We start from the raw sequence: 19,730 nt of genomic DNA, 5'->3' as shown, positions 1-19,730 counted from the left end.
ATGCATTTCTGTATGTCTTTACATATGTACAAACTTTCAGGTTTTGAATTCGGATTTACTCATTTCACCTCTCTAGAAATTAGTTTTAATTATAATGGAGATAAGCAATTCAGACTTCATGATTCAGTAGTTACATAACCATTGTTCCAGTTTTAAAATGAATGATAAACGATAGCTAAATTAAAACTGGAAGCAAAACCTTATGAAAAATTGCTGAGGAACATAACAGAGGAGCAAGGAAATTCAAAGCTTATGCATATAATGGTATATGATTCTGAACTTCAGTTTAGAACTGTCAATAAGTTTCTTTCAAAACCAAATTCTACAGTAAGAAGCAATTTAATTCTTTAACTACAGATTTTAAAATTACTCATCCTTGTATGCATTTAAAAAAAACCATCATATGCAGTTGTAGGCTATTTTACCTTTAATATTTGGTTGGTTGCCAGATTTTTACTACTTTTAACAGCTTGTCTATATTGCGTTTATATTGTAGAACTATATATTTTTCAGAGAACCTAAGTTACTAGACAAACATCACATATAAACACGTATAAATAATTGTATCATCTTATGTTCTTATAACAACCTATTGAAGGTAACTATCACATCAACTTTGCTGATGAGTAATGGAGATACGTGTGCCAATTTTTACTCAGTCATAGTAACATTTTACCAAGAAGGTGCATGTTAATATTTGCATATCTGTACTACCACAATCAGAAAACCAAGTCATGGAGACAATGCCTACAATAGGATAGTTCCTTTTGTGCCCAGTCCTGAAGGCATTGTTTTTTAACTTCCATTTTATAGAAAGCCATATCCCATCCTCCTCCCAATACATTTAACTAGTGTTCTCACTTTATGATTACCACATCCTACTGCACAAATGTAATTATCGCCTACAAAAGGAAATGCTTAACAGACTACAGGGATTATCTTCTTCTTTATTCTAACAGGGCAAAGTAACGAGGAGAAATCTTTAATGGCAGGGATGAAAATCAGGAACAACAAAATACGGTCCTGAATATATTAAACTAGAGAGAACATTCCGTAACAGATAACTCTTTCCTCTTGCTTATAATTTGGGAACTATCACAACTAATGCCAAGTGTTAGACACAAGGTAGAAAAAGTTATATGACATTTTATTCAGGTATTTGAATTAGAAACAAGCTGCAACTGCTCCCATATATACAGCCTTGATACACAGAATCCCATTTCCATTCTATCTGGTTTATTAGATTTACATTTCACCTTCCTTCAAGAACTCAAGGCATCATACGTCTCCAATTTTTCCCCACAGCATATTCCTATATAGAGGCTGGGTTGAGACTTAGTAACTAGCTCACACACACTCACTCAGTTTCTTTGGCTGAGGACTTCAACCTTGGCTTCTTCAGTGCCCATTTCATATCTTTGTCAATAAAACACAATAACACTTTATGACAGCAGGTAGATGACTTAGTTGTCAGTAGAGCCTGACACTTCATCTAACCACTAAGAATGCTGAGACCAGTAATCCAAAGAATGCCACGTTATGTTAATATCAGGTATGAAGTCAGAAATATTAGAGACATTATTGAATCAAGTTGTACGAGTTGATTGAGTACTGTAATTTATTTATCATTTTACAATCTACACTGTGCACAAGATTCTTATATGACAATGGATATTTTCAATTAGTGGCAGAAAAAATACATTTTCACCATAAAAGTAACTAGACTTGCATCTGCAAATAGAATTAAACCTGTATCCTATTTCTAAGAAATTTTATGGGTTGTGAATCCAATACACTTAATATAAAAAAGTTGATCTGTTTTATCTTACACACCTGAATAATATATAAAGAATACAATTAGTGGTCCCAAAATTGTAATTTAATATATAAAGATAATTTGCTTTATAAGGTAGCCATTAGGCAGTCTGTACAATATCTGAAATGAGCTATAAGTTAAAAAAAATCAAATCTGGTACAAACCTGATACAGATAACAATGAGAAACCACTATCATTTTGGAGAAATAACCTTATTGAATGGGAGAAAGTATTTTCCTTGTTATATACTTTGATTTTGTTTCTCTTGAAATAATTAAGCTACATTAAGGTAGCTTACATACTCAGCTCCTAAGTCAAGTCATAATTAATGTAAATTCAAATAATATTTGATATAGTGAAAATTTATACCAGGTAACTTCCTTTCCTTCTCTCCTTGATTTCATTTATGTGCCACCCATCTTGTCAAGAGATAAGTTTGGACAGTTTACAAACATTAAATCTACTACACATTAAAATAATAAAGCAAAAAAAAAACAACCCAACCCTAAAGATGGGGAGGAGGGGAACACTAAGTAAATTTAATTTAAAAATTCAGTTAATGAAGCTAGTACATGCACAGTTTTGTTTGGGATTTTGGACACTGCTAATCTTCATATGTGCAAATTGGAGAAAATTCCTTCAAAGGAAAACTAAACAATTTTTTAAAGAAAGAAATTCATTATTATATTAGAGCAAAAATCTGATATAATTGAACAAGAATGTATTGTTAGAAACACTAAAAAAGGATGTTAGACTGCCTGACTATGGTTTGTTGTTCATTCGCTAGTTTGTCTTTGATTCTTTGCAACCCTATGGACCAGGCCCCTCTGTTCTCCACTGTCTTCCTTAGTTTGCTCAAATTCATATTCATTGTGTCAATGACACTATTTAACCATCTCATCCTCTACCTGTCTTCTTTTGCCCTAACTACAGTAGAATGTATTTATTTTTATTTGGCTTTCTATAACTACTCTGAGACTTTGTTAATTATATGTTTCAATTGTAAGTACATTTGTATTATCCTTTACTGTAAAATTTCATTTAATATATTTTTTCCTGAACACAATCACTCTGCTAAACAAATAATTCCCACAACACTGTCCAACTATTTACTAAGTCTGCATTACTATCACTATTAATCTTCTCATCACTCCTATCACCCATTTCCTCCCACTTGCTACTGTATGACTAACTTTGTTGCTTGTATCCTTATGATTTATATTGACTGTTTCCTAGTATGATTTGATTGCCTATTTGTACCCTATGACTATATTAAGTGTTGTATCTTATGATTCTTGACAAATGTATTTCTTAGGCACCCAGACAAATTCCTTGTGTGTCTAATCACCCTTGGCCAATAAAGAATTCATTCATTCATTCATTCATTATAAAAAAAGTATACCTAAAACTTTTTATTTCTTATTTTCATCAAGCTGGAACCAATTACCATATTTTCCATAGAAATATTATTTTGAATAGTGCAAATTGCAATGTGACCATTTTAAGGGATTTATTAACTGTACTAACTGAGATTTACCTGCATCTTATTTTTATAAATTTAATCTTTACAATTAAAGTTTTTTTTCCAGTGAAAATGATTTCTTAACCTATCAATTTTTGTATGTTGCTTTGGACTGGCTTGATTTCTTACATTTTAACTTTATACTCCCAATATTTTCTCAAATGTACTGCAGATTAGATTCTCTTTTACAGTAGAGGTAGACATATAACAAATAATCCCTGCAAATGATAAAACTAGGCAATAGTTGTATGATTAGGTGATCAATAAAATAAAGCTGAATCCTAAAATGGTAGAGGCATTGTAAACTTGTAGTTTATGTGCCTGGAAAATTGAAAGGCCTTTGTCTTTGAACAGGGATGCAATCTCTCTGAAAGAATAAGTGTACAGACTAGGTAAATTTCTGAATGTATATTTATTACTGAAGATATAGGTGACATACATTGTCTGGAATGCATTCAGCAATAGTAATCTTTAGTAACATTTTGGAGTCTTGTAATACATTCTACCTAGGTTTGTCCTTGAAAATTATTTGAAAATTTCAAGAAATACAGAATGCAGCTGTGAGATTATTTCTAGAAAAATCTTCAGAAACTATATAGCACTGCTCTTTTAAAAAAACTCTTATTACCTCATGTAGACATTTCTATGTCTCCTAGTTGGAAGAAATATGTCACTCTTTTGTTTTGCTACTCTGGCCTTGAATTTCCCTTTTTTGACAGCAACATTCTATTCTAGATGAAATTTATCTTTTTACCCTTGCATTTGGGATTTAGCCCTTGAAATGTCTCTTTGTATTACTTCTTGATTGTTTTTAATTAGTTGTATATATTACAGAATTTTATTCTTGTAACATTTGGTTTACGGTATTCCAAATAAATAAAATTAAAAAGTAAATATAAGCACTTTTGTCCCAATTACTAAGAATCAATACCTTTAAAGGCAGCTTCTGAAATGGGAGTTGGTATAATTACCTGAGAACGCCTTTTCTATCTACGCTGCAGGAGAGTCCAGGAATGGGATATGACTCCTCCCTCTGACATCATAAAAAGCCTGCCACTATAAAAAGCCAGCCCTTAGCTGGCACACCATCTTTTAGGCAAAGGTTCTTGACAGACTTAACGTGTCTCTGGAAGATAAACAGTGAAATTAGATTCACTCCCCCCCCTCATCAGGACCAGATGTGTAAGGGTGGGGCTGGACTCTCTTGCAGTGCAGATAGAAAGAGCATTCTCAGGTAATTATACCAACGCCCATTCTCATCCATGCTGTGACGTGAGTCCAGGAATGGGACATACCCACGCCTGCATGTCCACGGGAGGGCCAATATCTGGTTCAGTCACTCTGACTGTAGTACCACCTTCTGAAGCACGCTCCATCCAAGAGGCCTCAGCCGAAGCGAAGGAATCCAGGCGATAATGCCATATAATGCGAAGGGGACGTCCAGGCAGCTGCTCTGCAGATTTCCTCCAGCGATGCTTGAGTAGACCAGGCGGCAGAAGTTGCTGCACTCCTAGTGGAATGGGCTGTGATGTTCTTGGGAACCAGCAGGGACAAAGTTTGGTAGGCCTTGGAGATGCATGTTCTAATCCACCTATCAATTGTCAATGAAGCCATCTTGGTTCCCAAGGAAGTGGGATGAAACGACACAAACATGGCCTCGGATTTTCGAAAAGCAGCTGTCCGCTTGATGTATATCTGGAGGGCCCACCTTACATTCAACTTATGCCACTTGTGCTCCAACTCGTGTTGTGGTGTAGGACAGAAATCTGGTAACACTATGTCCTGAGCCCAGTGGAACCAAGAGTTTATTTTAGGAACAACATAGGATCTAGCCTTAGAACCACCCTGTTCTCATGGAAAACACAGATCCTGTCTGATGGAGAGAGCCGCTAGTTCTGACACTCTCCTGGCAGATGTAATGGCCACTAGAAAAACCACCTTAATGGTCATCAATTGGAGAGACACTGATCTAAGAAGCTCAAAAGGGGGACCCGTAAGGGCCTGCAACACTTTAGGGAGGTCCCATGTGGGAAAACTATGTACAACAGGAGGGTGAAGGTTAGCCACCCCCCCCTCAAGAACCTGCGTACTGAAGGATGATGGGATAAGGAAGCATAATCTTTCCAGGATAGAACTGACGGTAGAAAAGTGTTAGGTGCAAGTCCCTGATCTAGCCCATCTTGAAGAAAGATTAACACATTCGCAATAGAAGCCGAAGAGGGGTCTAGTGCCGATGTAGTGTACCAGGAATAGAAGACCTTCCAGGTAGCATCATAGATGCGCGTGGTAGAAGGTTTTCGGGAAGCCTGTATAGTATCAATCACCTGTCAGGGAAGTTGGAATTCCTCATAGATTGCCGCTCAAGCACCAAACGGCTAAGCGGAACCACTGAGGATCCAGGTGGAGCAAGGCTCCCTGATGCAGAGAGATCCTGTTGGCCGGGATCCTCCATGGCTGGGCTACAGACAGATTCACCAGATCTGCGAACCAGAGACTCCTGGCCCAATAGGGTGCTAGGAGAATTAGCTCCGCCCTTTCCTTGAACAACTTCCAAATTTCGGCCGGAATGATGGGAAGAGGGGGAAAGGTGTAGAGGAGCCCTGGGGGCCAGATACTCCAAAGTGCGTTGGTCACCTCCGCTCCCTGGGTTGGAAATCTGATGAAGAATCTGCTTACCTGAGCATTCTGAGGAGTGGCAAAGAGATCTACTGCTGGAGTTCCGAATCTGTGGGACAAAGCCAGAAACAATGAAGGGTGGAGACTCCACTCTGACTGATTGACTCTGGACCGACTCAACCAGTCGGCCTGAATGTTGTCGACCCCCAAAATGTGGTCTGCCCTGATGGATAGAAGGTGTCTCTCTGCCCACCTCTCCAGCGTTCTGCCTCTCTCATCAAGGCCCTGGACCTGGCCCCCCCTTGCCTGTTGACATGGGCCTTTGTAGCCACATTGTCTGTCATGACCAAAACGTGGCAACCCACCACCCTGTTCCAGAAGTGTTTCAGGGCTAGGAAGATGGCCCTGAGTTCTACCCAATTTATGAGGCATGCCCTGTCTATCTGAGACCAACTCCCTTGAGCTATCTCGCCGGACAGATGGGCTCTCCAGCCATGAAGACTGGCATCTGTGGTGAGCAGGATCCTGTCTGGCTTCTTGAAGGGATGACCCCGCCAAACTGCCTGAGATTGCCACCATCTGAAGGACTGAAGGACCTGTAGTGGGACATGGACCCTGATGGAAATGTGGCTGGTGCCAATGCATGAAATCATCTTCCCCAGGAGTTGAGACAGGTGAGACAAGGAAACGTTGTGCTTCCGCCGAATCCAGAGGATGGACTCGTTGAGGCTCTCCCCGCGTTCCGGTGAGATGAAAACCTTGCAGCATGATGTATCGATGATCGCATCGAGATGAAGCAGCCTGGTCATTGGGGAGAGGTGGCTTTTCTTGAGGTTGATCAAAAAAACGTGGTCTCATAAACACTGCAATGTGACGTGAAGGTCGTGATGGGCAGAGTGGACTGACTGCGACTGGATCAAGATGTCGTCCAGGTAACACTGGACCCTCACTGATAGAGCTTGAAGCAAAGCTGCCAATGCTGCTAAGATTTTTGTGAAAACCCCTGGGGGGGGGGACAAAAGACCGAAGGGAAGAGCCCGGTACTGGAAATACTCGTTCTGGTAACAGAAACGGGGAAACTGGCGGTGATGCCAGATAGGGATATGGACGTAAGCCTCTGTGAGATCAATGGTGGAGAGGAGGTCACACTCCCGAATGCTTTCTAGTATGGAATGCAGGGTTTGCATCTTAAAATGCCTGTATGGGATAAATCTGTTTAGGAGCTTAAGGTCGAGGATGGCTCGCCACCCCCCCACCCACCCGAGGCTTTCAGGATCACGAAGAGAGTAGAAGCTTAATCCTCATTGATCCATTGGAACCAGCTCTATGGCTCGTATGTCGACAAGATGTTGAATGGCCAATTCCATGAGGGCCCATTTGGAGCCATCCCTAGGCGTAGGACAGCAAACAAAAAATTGTGCGGTTGGAGAAAGGAACTCAAACCGGTGGCCCAACCTCATGTCCTAAGCACCCAGGTGTCTGATGTTGACTCCTCCCACCTGGAGGTGAAGAAAGCCAAACGGCCTCCGATGGGAGGTGAAATGGGGCATTCACAACCTCCTCCCTCTCAAAAGGGCCATTTCCAGGAGCCTGTTGTCGTCTGCCTGAAACCTCAGGACATTGATCTGGGCGAGGAGGAAATGTCCTCTGGTCCCTGGAAAATCGAGCAGTGGATTCAGGTCTGAAGGAAGAAGATCGATAGAACGGCCCAGGGTGATATTCCAATCTCTTCCCCACCGATGAGAGGACCTTCCTCTTTTCCTTGGTTTCTACCAAGTATGGCTCTAGGGCATCGCCGAACAGTCTTTCTCCAGCACATGGGGCAGACGCCAACTTCCATTTCCGCCATGAATTGGGCTTCCAATTTCTCAGCCAAAGGAGCCATCTGGCCTGAAGCAAACTTGGCTGAATTCAATGTAGCGTCCGCCGTCAATTCTGCCAGTATAATTATCTTGTTGAGATCTTGATGTGCCCTGAAATCGGTGGCTGGGAGCCTCTCCTACAGTTGGTGTAGCCAGTGCAATGAAGATCTTGTGAAAAACGAAGCCACTGTAGATGCCAATAGTCCAAGCCGCTGCCTAGTGGGTACGCTTGAGGATTTGCTCAGACCTTTTGCCCTCTGCCTTAAGCACATCCTCTGGCTCAGTGGGGGTGCCTGATGAAGAGAACAAGACTACCACTGGGGCGTCCACTGAGGAAACCAGCAGAGCGTTGGCCAAGGCCGGGCCCACGTTATAAAATTACCTGTCATGTGATGAAGGACAAGGCCCCGACCCGGGGGGCTACACTGCTCCTTCACTAAGTCAAGGAATATCAATGGAGAAGGGAGTACCTCAGTATGAACCACTGGCTTGGAGAACAGAGAGTCACTGTGCCTGGAAGAGGCCACCTGTGATTCTGGAGCCCCTCCTCAGGGGTTAGCTGGGCCATGACCAAAGCTTTGTGCAGAAGCGGTTTAAATAATGAAGGTTTAAAAAACGTTGCTGGAGGAGGTTGATCAGATCTAAATTCTTCCTCCTCTGACATATTAGGATTTCTGATCTCACCTTCCTCCTCCTCAGAATAAGAGGAGCGACTGTGTTCAGAAGGGTTGGTATAATCCCTCTCATCCTTGCCACAATCTGATTGGGTAGGCTGGAAAATGAACTGTTGTCTGGGAAGGCCTTTGTGGAATGAAGAGACTGCTTGGGACAAGTTAGGAAACTGTCTTGGTGGCCGAAGGAGTTGTTGAAACCCCTCAGCCAGGCCCTGCCTTATGGCCACTGAGACCATTTCCCTGATGTCATGAGGCCTATTCCCTGTGGGGGGTCCACTGGACACAAGCCTGCAGCAGTGAGAGTGAAGGTTGCCTCAGGTCTAGGCCTGTGGCTCCCTTGGATTATTTGACCTATGGGAAAGGAGGGACCAGGGCCCCAAGCTGCCTGTCTAGAGGATGGATCTAATTTGCTCAAATTCTGGGGTAAAAGCTCTTTCACCCTCTCTGGAGACCAAGCTAAAAGGTGGTTAGAGAGCTGGGGGCATCCCCCCCTTATAGAAACCTCTGGGTAACTCTGTACCTCCCATGGATGAGAAGCCTGCTGGATCTGGTCTCTCATCTGTGCCAATGTCTTTGCAAACTGCTTTTCCAGAGCAGCATGCCTTCTCTTTGCAGGCCTGAGCTCCGATTTGGAAGTCTTTTTGGGAGCTCAGGGCCTTGGCTCTGATCTTAGGAGCAGCATCTCTATTGGCAGAATGGCCTCTTTGTCTTCGTTTCTTCCTCATAGGGGCTTGAAAATCTTGGGCTTCTTCTTGGGGTCTATGACTTCCCTCTCCATTCCACAAAACAGAGCAACACAAGAGGTGCTGTGAGCTCCTCCTGTGATAGTGATGTGTGTAGTGTGCGCCAGGTGAGCTGAGGGAACTGTGAGACCCAATTAGGGAAACAAATTGGCCGCCTTTCAAAATGGCCGCCTGCCACGTGTGGCAGCCCTGGGATGGTTGCACTCCCTCCTTCGCTCCTTAGGCTCTTACCAGGCCCCAAGCGATTAGCGATAGCCAGAAACAGCCGCAAGGCAGCAGGGTTGAGCTCCAGAATCAGCTGTGAAGCAGCTAGATTAGCAGCTCATTTGGACGATCTTTGGGACTGTGTGGGAGGCTCAGTAGGACACTCCCTGAGCCCACAGTTCCTCAGCGAGGTGGCACCGAAGTCTCGGCGCTGCAGGAGAGCAGATCCCCGCTCTCCTGTGTTGTAGCTCGAACCGGAGCCTGGGAGCAGTAAGAAGCCTTGAAAAAGAAATCACTGTTGCTAAACTCTTTTTAGCTCAATATTACTCCTTCCAGAGACAAAGATCCAAGACAAGAAGCTGAGTCAAAAAGATGGCAGGCCAGCTAAGGGCTGGCTTTTTATAGTGGCAGACTCAGCTCTATGACATCAGAGGGAGGAGTATCCCATTCCTAGACTCTCGTCACAGCATGGATGAGAATTAGTAATACTTTCAGGAAGGTACTCAGCTTATAATGTGAGCTACTCAACAGTATGAAACTCACATAGGAATTCCAATTACTTTTACATGTAAATAGTAAGTACAAGTGTTTTGAAGAATACTGATACCACTAAATCCATGCATTAAATACTGTCCTGCTAAGGAAAGAATGAAGCAATCTTTTCCTTGATCAAATATGGAAACCAAAGTGCTTTGATCTTTGCTAGTTTTCTCAGTTTCATGAGAACATTTCTTCATTTCAGTTACTGAAACAATGTAATCTCTAATCTCAAAAGATAATTATAATTCTTGCTCACTTGGATTTATGATTTTTAAACCACAATTCTGAGTATCTTTCCATTTCCTTCAATATCCAAAGTGCACTTATATATACTCTGTTCAATGGAAAAACTCTCCTCATTGTAGAGAAAAATTAAGATTTCAATAAATCTATTAATTGTATTAGTGAGCAAAGCTGCCACAGCGTTCAGCAATCTTTTTACTTCCAGATTATATATAAATGGATTAACAACTTTTGTAAACAGGAAAAGCCCCTGAAAACCTAAATATCAGTAGAAATTATCCAACCATATTAAAGACATATCAATACACCAATACCTATCAGTTCAATGAAAAAATACTAGTGATGATGGCAATGAAATCCTGAACTACACTACAATAACCGTCCTGGAATTGGTACTGATTCCTTAGAAACTATGGGAAGAGAGAGAAGCAATGAACCTGTCAGCTGGACCCTGAAAACCAAACAAATTGCTACCATGCCAAAGATATCTCTATCTCTGCACTTACTTGATTTATGTTCTTTTATTTTTCAAGTAAATAGGAAACTACGGTGCTGCAAAGCACAAATCCAAAGAATACTTATTTTTATTTTCAAGAATCGGACTGGATCTCCAAATAAACTTGAGGCATTTTTTTAAAAACCATCAATGACAGGCCTGTGGCCCAGTACTATACTTGAATCTAACCACCTGCTGCCCCCCAAAATGAATTTTAAAAGCATCCAACAAGATTCAAGGAAATGATGGGGCATAATATTATTTAATTTTCTGGTAAAAGGGCACCATGTGACTTTCATCCCATCACAGCAATTGTTTTGTGAGAATGCCCATACATGTTATCAACACTTCAAACAAATATTAGGCCAGAAAAGCTCAAATACACTGATCCCAAAATCCTGTATCAATCTCAATGACTCTTTATCAATTAAAAATTTTGCAGCCCAATAAATATTTGCATTTTGTGACAACTGTGACTCACAGCCTCACCATTATGAGGATGGACTAGGCAATATGCAGGACATTGATCTGCATTTGAAAACTATTTGAAAACTGTAATTAATCTAGACTGAAGCTGCCTATATGCTGGTGGAGAAAGGCTGTCAAAACCATGTGACAATAATAACACTAGTTTTATTTATTTCAAATTTTTATTATTTTCATTATAATCTTTCTATAGTGGAAATATCTTTATTTTTAGGCATTGCTTTTAAGTTAGTGCTGCCCAAATAATGTAATAAATGCACACAACCGAATTACATATATTCCAAATTGATATTTATCCTGATCAAAGACTCAGAGTGGTTGAAAGAACCAACATGAATTATCATAATTCCCTTCCCCAGCTTTCAGGCCTATGATGCTGTTGCATTAAATATCCAGGTGGCTATGGCTAGAAAAACTTCAGCTCAAGTATTAGTAAGTTACCAGGTAAACCCTCAAATCTACAGTTACAAAGATAGATTTATCAAGATAATTATGAATTATCCAATAGAGCAGGGGTGTCAAACTCATGTCGCCACAGGGTCGCCATGTGACATATCGTGACTTTTTTCCCCTTCGCTAAACCGGGCATGGACTTGGCCAGCACGTCATGCATCCGGGCCATGAGTTTGACACCCCCTGCAATAGAGATGCAAGATCTTCTTTCTCCAAATTTCTCCAGATTAGCTAAGCCATTGAGGCAATAATTAAAGATCCAGTAAAAACAAGTACCGTATATGCCGGCGTATAAGACGACCCGGCGTATAAGACGACCCCCCAACATTTCCACTCAAAATATAGTTTGTTATATACTCGCCCCTCTTCCGCACGCCTTCCACTTTTGCACTTTTTTTTTTTTTGAGGCACTTTTGTGCACCGTGGAAACGAATCCCGTGAAGCCGAAAGAGCAGCCAGCCTTCTCCCAGCTCCCAAGGAAACGGGCTCGCACCGCCCGGGCTCCGCTGAGGTATCCGGCTGGGGCTGTCAGGAGTTGTTACCGCTGGCGCGCTCCAGTGCTCCAGTCCGCGTTGCCTCGGGAAGGGAAAGGCAAAAAGGAAGAGCCGCGCGGCACTTTGCAATGGCAGCAGCGGCTCCTGGTTTTGCCTTTCCCTTCCCGAGGCAACGCGGGACTGGCCAGCCGCGCCAGCGGTAACAATTCCTGACAGCCCCAGCCGGATACCTCAGCGGAGCTCGGGCAGTGCGAGCCTCGTTTCCTTGGGAGCTGGGAGAAGGCTGGCTGCTCCTTTCGGCTTCACGGGATTCGTTTCCACGGTGCGCAAAAGTGCCTCAGCCGCGGGCAGCCGCAGTGCTTCCCAATTACTATTTGCCGGCGTATAAAACGACCCGGCATATAAGACGACCCCCCCAATTGGAGGCATGTTTTTCAGGGCAAAAAAGTCGTCTTATACGCCGGCAAATACGGTAATCACTTTGGAAGTAGCTTCTCTAGTGTTGGACTTGCCAACCAAGCCAATACTTCTTTCAAGGCACTACATAAAGTGTGTGATACAACTATTGTAAGCAGCTAGGATATTTCTGGAAAATGCTGTCAAGTCTGGACTGCTTTGGAAGAAAAACTGTTTATACATAATTCTCTCTGAAGAAGTTATAGATAAGAATTCAAGTTAAATAGGGTAAAGTGTGCTCATGATTAACCTGGGGAAAATATCCATTTCTATATTCCCAATTAGAGAAGAAAAACTAGTATTGAAAGACCAGAATGTTAATTTCCATTCCCAGTCACTCTTCCCTGACCAACTATGATGTGCAATATGAAGCTACTGTTCTGCTGAGCAAAATATATAGGGGAGGGGAGACTTTTTTTAAAAAAAAGTTGATACCAATTTCACCATTTATCAAATTCCCTGCAGTAAAGGAATCATCAACCCTTGAATTTTAGTGAATATGACTAGACAATTAAATGTTAAGATTAAAATAAATATTATCTTGAAAAATTGGCATTTGGGAAAGTTTAAGCTTTTCAAAATACCGTGCAAATAATGCTGTAAGAGTTAAAATTATCATAAATATTACAATTAATTGTCATGTATGATTTACTGAGAATGTAAACAGCAGCAAATAAAATATTGCCAATTCAGTTTTAAGAGAGTTAATTTTTAGTACCATAGCCTTAAGATTAAATCTATTCCAGGAGCTACAGTCCTATTTGGATCTCATTTTTTCAACCATACATATATTTAACACAACAAATAAATATATAACAAATTTATCTTATTATTCCTAAACTTCTTCAAATGTTTAGCAAAAAAAATACTTATCAACCACTTAAAAATCTTGCTAAAAGAATCACCTAACACACACTAGGAAAATATCTACCTACCTAAAAACTGTAATTTTGCCCATTAATTTTTTTGTCTGTTGAAGCAAGCAAGCTTTGATGGACACTTCCTGTAAATGAAGTAGATTGAGTTATTAGAAAAGTTGTGTGAATTCACAACATTATCAAATACAGTACGTTTTATTTTATTAAAGAAATCAAACACCCAACAAGCCCAATTTATTTTATTGAACTCTGAAAGTACAACCCAAAACACTAGAACAATTTCAAAACATATGCTATTTATGCACTTGTCTTTATTAATCTGTTTCAAATTTAATCACCAAAGGTTAATTGTACTTTTTTCTTAAAATCTAGTTTAAAGAACTCTGACTTCTAAATCTGTTATTTAGGATGCACTTATTGTCACTTTTAAAAAACTTTTCCAATCTTACAGTATCACTGAGGAATAACTCTATACATGTTGCTGTTGATTTGATTGGCTCAATATAAATAATTTATAAATACATAAAGTGCAAAAATATTATTTAATGCAGGTAGTCCTTGATATATGAACTCAATTGAGCCAAAAATTTCTGTTGCCGAGAGAGACATTTTAGAAGTGAATTTTACCAAAATTTTACAATGTTTCTTGCCATAATTTTGAAGTTGTGAATCACTGCAGTTGTTAAGATAATAACAAAGATTCCGTGTTGGTTTTGGTTGTCAGAAGGTCACAAAAGGTGATAACATGGACCCTGGAATGCTGCAACTGTCATAAATATGAGTCAGTTGCCAAGTGTCTGAATTTTGATCACATGAACATGGGAATGGTACAATGGTCATAAAATGTGAAAAATGTCATAAGGCACTATGTTCTGTGCTGTTGTAACTTTGAATGATCACTAAATGCACTGTTATAGGTCTAGTCACCTGTACTGGATAATTTACTTTCTCAATTTTTTCCATTTAACTCTCCATTTATAAAGAATGTTAAAGATTGTACTATGCTTGTTATGCAGCTTATAAAGCAAACTCAAGGCCCGTGGGCCAGTTCCGGCCCACTGGATGCTTAGATCTGGCCTATGTGGCTGCCCTGGAAATAGCAAAGGACTGCCAGCAAAAAAGGAGCTTGCAAGGGGAGGGCTGTGCGTGGCCCTCCCAAGCTCTGTTTTCACTGGCGGAGGGTTGCAGGAGGCCATAGCAGCCGAAAACGGAGCTTCTGCGGGCCGTGTGTGGCCCCCTCCAAAGCTCAATTTTCACTGGCAGAGGTTTCAGGAAGCTGTCTCAGCCAAAAATGAAACTTGCAAGGGCCACGCGTGGTCCCCTGAGCTCTGTTTTCACTGACAGAGGGTTGCAGAAGGCCATAACAACCAGAAATGGAGCTCGGGAGCCCGTTTTTGCTGGCACAGGTGCCCCCAACACAAGGGATGTCATGTTGGCCATGCCCACCCTAGCATCCAAAGTCAAACACAAACCTGATGCAACCTTCAACAAAATCGAGTTTGACACCCATTCTTTAAAAGGATGCAAATGACCAACTGTCTACAAGGAATATAAATCATTCCATTCTCCACTATCCTGTCAGTGCTGAAGAAGCTTCTTGGATAAGAAGCGAAACATCTTCCAAAAAAAAATGCCAGTTGCCTCCTGAAAAAAACACCTTTGGGACAACTATGACCTGGATGATCGAGAATCTCTATATACTTTAAAATTGAATAAAGTAGCAATGCAGGGAGCCTGTTGGTGCAATAGTTAAAGTCTGGTCTAGAAACCATGAGACTAGACATGAAAGGCATGAAAACCAGCTAGGTGACTTTGAGCCAGTCATTCTCTTTTAGCTCAACCTACCCCACAGAGCTGTTGTAAGGGAACAGAAGGCAGGAGTATTGGGTATGTTCACAACCTTTATATATAAAAAGATAGGATAAAATGTAGTAGTAGTAGTAGTGATGATGATGATGATGATGATGATGCATATAAACTCATAGATACCATATAATAAAATTAAGGTTCAAAAAGTTGTTTCATTTTCCTTAAATTGTAAAACAATGTAGAATAAATGATCTTGTTCCAATACAAATAACAAGTCACATACAATAATTGATTCTTGAGGAAATTTTTAAATGAGTCTCCAATCAGTTTTTGGAATTATTAATTTTAGGAACTGACCATGAATATGAGGTCAGCAAAGAAACTTGAAATGTTACAGCCCCCTGGATCCCAGAAAAGCCAGCACCGAAGCTCCAGGGCTGGAGGAGAGCAGATCCCCGCCCTCCGCAGTTGTCCAGGCTCTACCGGGTCACCTGGAGCTTCTGTAGCCATGTGGAATCTCTCCTTTCGCTTTCGCTTTCTCTCTACGCAGCTGAGACATGTCCTGTTTCGTGACAAGGAGCTGAATCGAAAGGTGGGGGCTAGCAACAGGGCTGGCTTTTATAGGCTTGGCAGACTCAGCTCGATGATGTAGGAGGAGGAGTTTTTCCCTATCCTGGACTCTTATAACATCGTGGAGGAGAATGGAGCATTTTATTGTTTTCATTTTCTATTGTCATTTTAGCTCCAGAGAAAATCATGCTGCTGTTAATTATTGTGATATACAAAATAACACTATATAATATAGTTATAGTATGGTAAGAAATATTACGACATCAAAACATGATGGAATTATATTTAAGACAAGGCAATAAGTTTTTACGAGGAAAGTTTTCTGAGATATCTCTGGTTGCTATGTGATCTGAACAATTTCATGCAACATAAACAAACAAGGTATATTATTTTTAAAGATTTTAGAATTGACATTTAATTGATTTTGCTGACAGATTATAAAACTTTTATATTCCTCTGAAAGAAATTACATTCATCCAATTTATACTGATTTTCTCAAGAAATAAATACAAAACAAAGTTTATTGTAAATCAATATGTCAGACTTGCTATTTTTTGGGGGGGATTCTATGATTAAGATAATTTAAAATGTTACTGAAAATAAAAATGGCCAATTTTATAATGCTCTTTTATAAACACATGGTTTGTTCTGTGTTAATTCTTCTGGTCACATTTTGAAAAAGATGTAACAGAGCTGGGTGGGGGGGAAACAAGTGGCCAATTTAAATGATCAGGGCTTCAAATACTTCTTTCTGGGATGGAAAGGATGTTTGAGACTATACCTTGAGGGGGAAATAACCAAATGGAGACATAATAGAGAAGTTTAAAATCATATATGGGGTAGAGAATGTAAAAAGAGAAGTTTTTCTATTTTCAAAAGACTAGGAATAGGGCTACCCAACAAAGCTGATTGTAAGGAGATTTAGAAAACAAAAAGAAACCATCTATTTACACAGTGTATAACCAATCTGTTGAAAACAAGGTGTAGTGAAGACCTTTGGTTTTAAAAAGAGAACTGGTTAAGACCGTGCAGATTTATAGAACTCAGCCTCAATCTTATCTTACACTTCTAAGTATTAATTGCAATGGAACAATAGTGGGGAAATGTCTCCACCTCCTCCTTTTGAGCATACAAGAAGCACATGACTAGCCACTGTGAAACAAAGCCAAAGCTGGACTTAAAATAGGTCTTGGCTGCATCTAATACAACTATTATGTTTTTCATCCATAACACAGTCATATTCAAAAACACAAATAAAAACTCAGGCACTGAAAAAGTATTCAATGAGAAAATATTATGAAAATGTTGTATCTTTTGTAATATTTTCCTTCTGTTAATCCTTATGTTTTAGAATTTAAGCTGTGTTTCTAAAATCTATTCCTTAATTTGAAAAAAAATGCTAAATAAAATAATAATTACTTCAGAACCAAATATGAGCATCAGCAAAAAATATTTGGAGTAATCTCATCACTTGTTTTGCAATATTCAAGAGACCAGGATTTTTTATGATAGAAAGAAGACTCAGCTTGCTTCTGAAGTACAAGGATGAGTGTGATTCTATTATCTGAATATATCAAAAATAGAAGAGAAAAAAGGAACTATATAAGAGGATCCATAGAACAGATGCTTCATGTAACTGTGTTACAAAAGCCCAACTCAAAAACCCTTCAAAATTTACTAGTTTGTGCTAATCTGTATAATAGAAATCTTAGCAATTTATCATGACTTCAAACTAATAAAATGGTCTAAAACTGTGGTGGTGTAGTGGTTAGAACAACAGATTCCTTCATTGTTGAATACAGCATACCTGCAACTGTCTCTAAAAGATGCTACGATTACAAAGCTACATTTGTCATATATAAATAATATGACTGGCTTTGAAAACTTTTACAGCAGAAAGGAGAGGAATTATTTCCACAACAACCACAAAGCCTTCAGCTTGATAGAACATCTTCAACAATGATAATCTTCTGGATTAGCTTTGAGGATTGGAGGAATGGGCATTATCTTAAGAATCATATTCTTCCTACCTGAGGGTTTATTTTCATTTGGGAACAGAAACGTTGGGTCCACAGGAGCTTGAATATTGGATGCTACAAGGTTAGGCACCTTTTGTGCTGCACAAATACATGAAGCTGCCTGGAGAGGTCCATCAGCATGAGGTGAAAGATACTCAATTATATATTTTCAACTTAAGCCACGCAATGATGCAACAAAGGCCCTGATCTGTTGTTTGGGGACTATGAAAACCTGGGCGTTGTAAAATATATTCTGGCTAAAATCTAGTAAAATGGACTGAGCTGGAAATACTTCCATACTAGATGGAAAAATTTCTATGGAAATTTTTAGTCATTCAGGTCATGTTTGTCCCAAATATGCTTTTTCAAGAGGCAATTGGATTTGGGTTTTTTTTTTGAAGACATTTCGCTTCTCATCCAAGAAGCTTCTTTAGCTCTGACTCGATGCATGAGGAATGGAAGGATTTATACTCCTTGCAGAGAGCTGATCATTTATGAGAGAGTTGCTGAGGCCACTTGAAAATTTATCTGTGTCCTCAGGATGACCTGAGTAGTGCAAAAGGGTGTGGATCCTTCTTGGACCTGCTGAAAAAGACTGCGTTGTAGATTGGAGACAGATTAAGTTATATCCATCCGCCTCTGCTGAGAGAGGGCAGTTCAATTTTGACATAGATGGCCTCTTTGACCCCTCTTTCAAACCAATGGTCCTCTCCTTTCAAAATGTGGACTGCTGAATTTTGTCTTAATGGGTTTGTTCTATGTTGTGCCATGTTTATGAAGTGCTTGTTTTGTTTCAGATCTGCACATCTCACTTCATTGTACTGCATATACCATGTTGCTCAGTTTGTGTCTGGGTGTTTTATCCTTGGGATGGACAAACTTCTGCCTTAGTTTATTCTTGGGTTTAAAGTGTGGATGTATGTTGTGTTGGCTTAAGATCTTCCTGAGCTTTTCAGATATCCCTGCAACATATGGAATGACAACATTGCTTCGTTTATTGTTCTCATCTTTGTCTGTTATGGAGGAGCTCCTGCTGGGTCTTTTTTAGGATTTAACGAAGGCCCATTTGGGATAGCCATATGTTCTGAGGGCTTCCTTGATATGTTTTAGTTCTTTTTTCCCCCCATTTTTCTGGTAGGCACCACCTTCAGCTTGGTGATGCAGGGTTCTGATAACTCCCATTTTGTGCTCCAGTGGGTGATTAGAATCAAAATGTAAATATTGATCTGTATGTGGAGGTTTTCTGTAAACTTCAATATTAAGGCTTCTGACTTCCTGCATGTGTAGATGGAAGAATCACAGTCCTAGGAGTTCTGGATTCAGAGCTATTGCTGGAATAACTTGTTGGAATAACTTGTGCAGCCAGAAGACCATTTGCACAATTACATTTTATATGCCAATCTGGCAAGAGCATTCATGCCCTTGTCAATTCACAGCTGGACTATTGTCATTTGTTCCACATGGAGCTGCCCTTGAAGATTTTTAATATTAGATGACTTCAATTTTCATCTGCTAGTCTCTGGAACTTTCTTCATTAGTGGGTTCATGTCCTCCAGAGCAGCAGTCGCCAACCGGTGGGCCATGAGAAAATTTTGGTGGGCCGCAGAGAAATCTCACCCCCAGAGCTCCCCCTCAAAGCAATTAATCCAGGCTGCGCAGAAACAGAAGACTGCTCAGCCCAGATGACCCGCGGGAACCCTCCCCGCCCACTCACTCCTTACCCGGTAAACTTGTCTGCTAAGTTGCTATTTTTCCTTTTTCCGACCATCATCTGTTCTGTTGTGCCAGATTTAGATTAGCTAGGAAGCAGGAAATGGTTGGATTTCTTGCTTTCTAGCTAAGCACAGCCA

General features: G+C 40.3%; 1 protein-coding gene across 10 annotated transcripts in view; it reads right to left on the bottom strand.

The window, feature by feature from the left end:
• CNOT2 (CCR4-NOT transcription complex subunit 2) overlaps positions 1-19,730 on the bottom strand; it is a 74,365-nt gene that overhangs the window by 29,646 nt on the left and 24,989 nt on the right. For 6 of the 10 annotated variants that reach the window (XM_087967975.1, XM_087967978.1, XM_026667728.2 and 3 more), the window contains one exon: positions 13,541-13,608. The exons of the other annotated variants lie outside the window; for them this stretch is intronic. The gene's annotated coding sequence lies outside the window, so the exon portion shown is untranslated. The remainder of the gene's footprint in view (positions 1-13,540; positions 13,609-19,730) is intronic. 10 annotated transcript variants of the gene reach the window in all.

Source organism: Notechis scutatus, chromosome 6, assembly GCF_049901735.1.
Source record: "Notechis scutatus isolate UNSWTSFEM ecotype Mainland chromosome 6, rNotScu1.2, whole genome shotgun sequence".
Taxonomy (NCBI): Eukaryota; Metazoa; Chordata; class Lepidosauria; order Squamata; family Elapidae; genus Notechis; species Notechis scutatus.
This window is presented reverse-complemented; position numbering and strand designations above follow the sequence as displayed.